Genomic DNA, 6,684 nt, shown 5'->3' with positions numbered 1-6,684 from the left:
ACTTGGTTACCATATATGAGAGTAGTAATCATTTAACTCTCTGCCAGAAAGTAAATTACTGTATTTCTTTTACTTTATAGATCATTCAAGTATGAAAACAAAGCATGAGAAAAGTACTGACACCTAATGACCGATGTTGGAGTTTTAGAGTCTGACCTTATTTCAAGAGGAACCTTACATAAAACAGCCCACATTGGTACATCAGAGTGTTATGAAGTTATTGATCCTTGACATTTCACCGTCCTCAGGAAAGTAAAAATATACGAAGATTGGCATCGCTAACAGTACACGAGGCTACAAATATAACGTAGACACATCTAGACATAAATGTGTGGTATGAATGTCATTAGCGAGTTTTTCCCACACAGCTTCACCTTTCTTTCATCAAAGATTAAAATTGGCGCTCAGCCCCTTGGTGCTTGGCTGCCATCCCTAAAGACAGACTACAAGAAGAAGATTTCTTCAAACAGCACATGTATAAAAATTAACAATATTGGAGCTAAAAAAGATGATGTATTTTAAAACCAAACTTTTCCTTTCACGTGTAATTGAAAACTGACTTTGTGAGAAAAGCCCTGAGATGGACAAATATCCCAGTTTGTTTAACAGTATAAATCCTGTCTTCTGGCAAACAAAGCATAGAGACGGGCTGTTCTGGCTCAAAGGGGATTATATTCATTCTCTCTCAAATGAGAGGTCTACAAAGTTAAATTATGGGGCTCCAAGCTGTACAAAATGATTAGTGGCTATTTTCTATTGTGTAATATTTATGATAGCACAGATTATTCAATTATTACCTCCAGGTAGGTATTGGGTGGTGTTGCATTTAATATCTAATCTGCAAGATCTTCACTAACCATGCTACTAGTTTAGCTCCAGAAGTGAAAATGTTCATTAGTTGGTTCAACACTTCACCATGAGTGAATCCCAACAACATTTGGATGGATTGCCAGACATCCATGATTACCAGAGAATGAATCTCAAAGTCATGGTGGGACATATTGGGAAATATGCTTGTTAACTTCCCTGCAAAGAATTAGATGAGAGGACTGATGCTGTTATCATGTTTGTATGGTAAATATGCTGCCTGGCTAGTCTATCTTAGCACCAAGACTGGAAACAGAAGAGAACAGGTAACGTAGTTCTGTCCAAAGATACTAAATGTGCCAGCATGCAACCAGTAAGACTGATCCAGGCCGAGAAATAGTCCAGCAAACATCCCCTTATGAAACCTCAAGCATGTTTTTACATTTTTTTGTCCCACAATTCCTCCTTTTTTCTTCTAAAATGATTCTGGTAAAACTGATAAACGTTGAGAGTTAGCATATTCAACGGCTAACTGTAAGCATGTTAGCATGCTAGTTTCGCCGCAGACTACAGCTGAGTACTGAGACTGACAATATGATTTGATTTGAAATAATGAGCTTACCTCTCACCCCACTACTGTAAATCATTTAAGAGCACTAAAGTTACCGCTTCATTTTTCATCCTTCTTGCAATTTTATTTTCCAGTGTTTGAGCATAGCATTGCGACAGGGCGGCTAACATGGCAAAACTTTCAGTAGGTATTACCGCATTTGCATATAAAAATGTAGGTTCAGGGAAAGGTGGTAAAAATCTGGCTACACTCTTGAATGATCAAGAAATGCACAGTCTCAACGCAGTCAGTTTCAAAGACATAGTATTGCATCTTAATGCAAAGCAAAGGGCAAACGGGCAGCTGTTCTTTGTTTTAAGGTTGTTAAAACCTTAAGGAAATGGCTTAGATCACAGAGTGCACAGTAATGTTATGTACAGTCATTGCTGTTGTTCTCGTTATTTCCTCAGTGGAAATGTGCGGATGTTATAATGTGAACCCCATTACTTGGTTTGCAGGTTAGATCTACACAGTTTTTGCAGTGCTTTTATGTCTTTGTTCTCTTGCAGTCTCACTCTGTTTTCTCTCCCTCTCTGTCTTGCACACATGCAAGGCTGGGGAGTGTGGGAGTCAGAGGGATGACTCATCTGTTGCACACCTCATCGATGCCTGGCCATATTTGGGCTGCCCGGAAATCCTTTTTTTTTTTTTTTTTTTTTTTCTGTGCATGTGTTGTGGAGAAGAACTGAGACCCTTTTCTTCTGTGCTATTTTACAGACCAAGGACCTCTAACACTGTGGTGTCTTCATCATCACAAGGACAAATATTCGGCCAATTTTACAGTGGTAGTTCAGGGTTTTCTTTATTCAGGGAATGTTTTCAGATTTTTTTGAACAATCAATGAAGCATGGGCATATGCATATTCTGAAGTGTTTTTTTTTCTCTTGCAGACACACATTTGTATGGTGCATGTGCTCTCTCTTTATCTGTCTCTCACACATAAACGCACACACCCACAATATGAAAACTAATACCATATCAGAATCACTCTATTCATTGGGCAGATGTGCCAGACAACAAACAACAAGTTGTCTATATTGTTTATGTTCCCGTCGTTTTATCATGTTTGATGGATCAATTTAAAATATGCCAAGTGGTACTTATCTTAGACCCATTGCAGAGGTCGTTGATGGTCATAATTCAGAGAAACATTACATTTTGCACCTTGTATTGGTGTTTCCTTTGTCCACTGTGGGGGGGGGGGGGCAGAATGATGCTTTGATCAGATGCTTTCCATCTGTATGGTGTCTCTGCAGGTTTGCCCTACTTTCTTCTTGCAGGTCATCAGCCCCTAGTGCTTTCAAATACCCATAACATCCAGCCACGTGGAGACAAGCTGCTGCTGTGACAAACAACTTCCTGTGCAAAAGACAGCAGCAGCAGCTTCTGACTGTGGCAGATACACTGGCGAGCACTGAAATCCTTCTGGGAAAATGGCATCTGATAAAATGATGCAGGTATTTTTATGTGATTGATAATCTATCATTATCATAGACCAGGAGTACATTGATGTTTACAGATGTGTGGTTTCAGTAAGATGAATTAAAGCAACTGTGAACCACAAAATCAAAATTAAGTATCTATCTTGAATCTCATTAATGTACTCAACCCAGCTGCATGGTGGCTATACTGTCGGCTAAAAGCAAGATACAAAATCATTTGATCTGCGCCCCGTCTCCGCATTTTCATTCTATTTATTTAGGTTTACTCCAGGTGTTCTACTTTCATTGTTCCACAGTCTAAAGACATACTTGAGGTGGGGGATGAAATGAAACCTCTAAATTGGCCATAATGTGTTTGCCTATTTGTTTTTGTGTGTCAGAGCATATTGGAACAGGCTCCATCGTCACCCTGCACCAGAACAAGCAGGAGTGGAAAATGAATAAATTGATCTTGGAGGGAGGGAGAGAGAGAGAAAGAGACATCCCTCATTTACTTCCATTTCATCTTTCCCCTCAAATATTTTGGGAAAGGTTCCAGGAGAGGGATTAAGGCTGGTTTTAGAATAAAGTGGTCTTTTCAACCAGATTGACTCAAATCAGCTTTCTTAGACAGGGTTTTGCAGAAGTCCAACTCTCAGCCTCATCTTTAATTAACTGAAATGATTTCCTGAGCAGAAATCACAGTTTCTACAGGAGTAATTAGAAGTATAAATTAATTATCGCCAAGGTGGCAGACTAATGCTGTCTGTCAATGGACGCACGTGGATTATTAGCGTTGATTAAGAGGAACAGGTCACTAGAGTTTCAGTTTATAGAATTTGAGTTGAGTTGAGATAATCTCATTATCGGAGCCTCGACGTGGCATTGTTCTTATATTTACAGTACAGTACAGTTACAGGTCACATTGAGGTTTTAATCATGTTTTTAACGGCTGGTCATGTATCAAAATACATTTGCTTTGTCCATCTGTTAAATCAATGTACAATATACACTCTCCTTTTAGCTCTGGTTTGGTGTCTGCCAACCTCTGAGGGAAATATCTGGCTCTTAAGCTGCTAAATGCTTCTGTGTGTTCACCAGCTCAATGCTTACTTTGTCTGTTTGTGGTTTGGTGCTGAGCAGTTAGCACACAGTGGGTTTATCTGAGCTGTTTTGTTAAAAAAACAGCTGGAAGGCCTGTAATTATCGTGGTATCTCTCATACTGTACCCAGGGGTGAACAGTAAAAAAGTACATTTACTTGAGTACTGTACTTAAGTATATTTTTCAAGTTTCTGTACTTTACTTGAGTATTATTTTTTATACTCCACTACACTTAAAAGACAAATATTGCACTTTTGACTCCACTACATTTCTAGGAAGTCCTCATTACTTACTGTGAAGCAAAGCGGAATTCATTTCCTTTTATTTCCTAAAATGTGATAGACCTGTATCTGCTGTATTCGCTGCAGGAGAAAAACAAATCAGCCGACTCCTACGCTGTCAGTCATTCATGTTGTGCTTGCTACATTTTTGAACAGCTCAATTTGAACTTGGCAGTGGCCTAACGATGGCTACATTAGATAGAGACAGAAGATTCTCCACCAGAGCACCCATTTCCTCATCTTAAGTACATGTTTGAAATTTTAGAAGTTAACAAAGAGTCCTTTCATTTAAATGTTTGCTGTGTTCACCACGACCAAACTTCATCACAGGCTACAAAAATTAGTCGTCCAACTTGTGAAAGCATGTTGAGATATGTAACGCTTGTTTAAATCCAGATAAACTTTCACACAGGCGGACTGTAGTATTGTTGTTTATACTTTGACTTATGGCCATTTCTATAGGCTTTGAAGCATATTCAAGCCCTTTATTCTCCAGGTGCAGAATGTATGCACTTTCGAACACTTAAGCATATTGAAAAGCCAGTCCTTTAACTCCAGTTTTACTTGAGTTAAAGGACTGGATAACTTTCACTTGTATTGGTGTAGTATTCGACTATACTTGGAGCTTTGTACTTTGTCCACCTCTGACTGTGCCACATATTATTACTACAGTGTTACAGCTTACCAACAAATTGAGAAAGTTGAAAACTTGCATCATGGAATTTTATTCATAATTTTTCCCTTTGGGATTGTATCACATTTAGTCATCTGATCATATTGCGCCTGGGTGGTTAAAACCATCACTTCCTTGGCAGTGTCAGGGGCTGAACCCACTCACACACACTGGTGTAGAGTGGGTGAAGAAGAAAAAACTGCTGAAGATGAAGCCAAACTGTTTATTTAGTTATGCTCCCATTTGGTCTTTCTCATTCCCTCTTCACTACTGCGTTTTCTTGTCATTAGCCCCCGTTGCTCCACTGAGTTTAGTGTCATCGTGACTTCCCGGTTTGTTTGCTGTTTGACGGCACAGGTTTCTAACCAACCAGCTCCTCGATGCCTTATGTAACTTAGATGTCTATGTAATGCATTTAGTTTTACAATGACAAAAAACGTAAGTGTTAAATTCTATATTCTTTACATATTTGGCTTTGAATGTGTTCAAATTAAGTAGACAGTAGAAGAGTGGAAAGAAGTTTAGTTAAAAAGAAAGCGCATATCACAACATTTAAAAAGACCTATAAGTTCTGCATTGGTTGTATTTACTTCTATTTACTTTTCACTTAAAAAAAATCAACTAAATACTGTATGGAATATAGAGGGTCTTCAAACTTTTGTATACAACTATATTTATATATATTTTTTTTTTTAAGTTTTTGTGAAAAATAAAAGTAAGGTCGGACACATCTGACTTGTTTACCTCTTAAGGGCTGAACTGAGGTCAGTTTAGTCACAATGAACCTGACTCACCTGGAGTCAACAGCTCTCCATCATGTTCTGCCATCATTTAAACTGGCTATTTTCAGACGCAAAAATAAACATTATTCCTGATGGCACAAAGCGGAGGCAATTGAATCATTCTGTATACTTATTTCTCAAAGCCAGACATAGGCTTTTCCTTGAAACTGGTACTTCAGATAACATGTTTGCAGTAAGGATGTAAAAAACAACAAGAACCGTCAGGACAACAACATAGCATTTTTGATTCTGAAAACACAGGAAAACAAACTGCTGGCGGAAAAAGAAATGAGGCAGTTGTCTTTTATACACCAGCCGCAATGAATCTGGAAATGTTGTAAGACAGTGTATTTGTTCAATTTTAATGAAGGACTTTGTCAAACATCTGTCTTTGTTTCTCTGCTTCAGTATATTGTCAGTGGACAATGGGGAATGATTTCCCTTGCAGTGTGACACTTCAGGAGAATTATTGACTATAAAGAAGAAACAACACAATCACCAAGTTCATTCTCTCTCTGGAATACGAGATGTTGAATATAATAAAATGTTGTATAATTATACAATAAAATAAAACATATTCACGTCACAGTTACTTTAAAATTCTCGGTGCCACCAGTATTCCTTTAAAATGTATGTATGATAATATATCTGATATATAATTGCACTAATTAGACAACTGTTACAGTAATTTCTATACAGCTTTTCATCATTCAGCCATGTCAGGATGCATTAAGACACACTGTGAACAATCTAGTCAGAGCATGCTTTCAGACTTTGGGAAGAAATGGAGGAAAAGAGCGACATTTTGACATTTTCGACCAAAGTATAACCAAACAGAAATATGATTTAATGAATGAAGTAAAACTTGTGGCTGGATTCACCTGTTTGGACGCCTCGGGGCAGATGGGTTTCCAAATTTCTGCAACTGAGCCCCCACCTGCTGCCCTCTGTTCAGTGTGTATGAACCATGTCACCTCTGAGTCCCCATTAAGTTCAGTGCAACCACC

The sequence above is a fragment of the Seriola lalandi genome, unplaced genomic scaffold (assembly GCF_002814215.2).
Source record: "Seriola lalandi dorsalis isolate HSWRI2012SDOR001 ecotype SW California unplaced genomic scaffold, Sedor1 jcf7180002054408, whole genome shotgun sequence".
Taxonomy (NCBI): domain Eukaryota; kingdom Metazoa; phylum Chordata; class Actinopteri; order Carangiformes; family Carangidae; genus Seriola; species Seriola lalandi.
The sequence above is the reverse complement of the archived record's forward strand: the minus strand, read 5'-3'. Positions refer to the sequence as shown.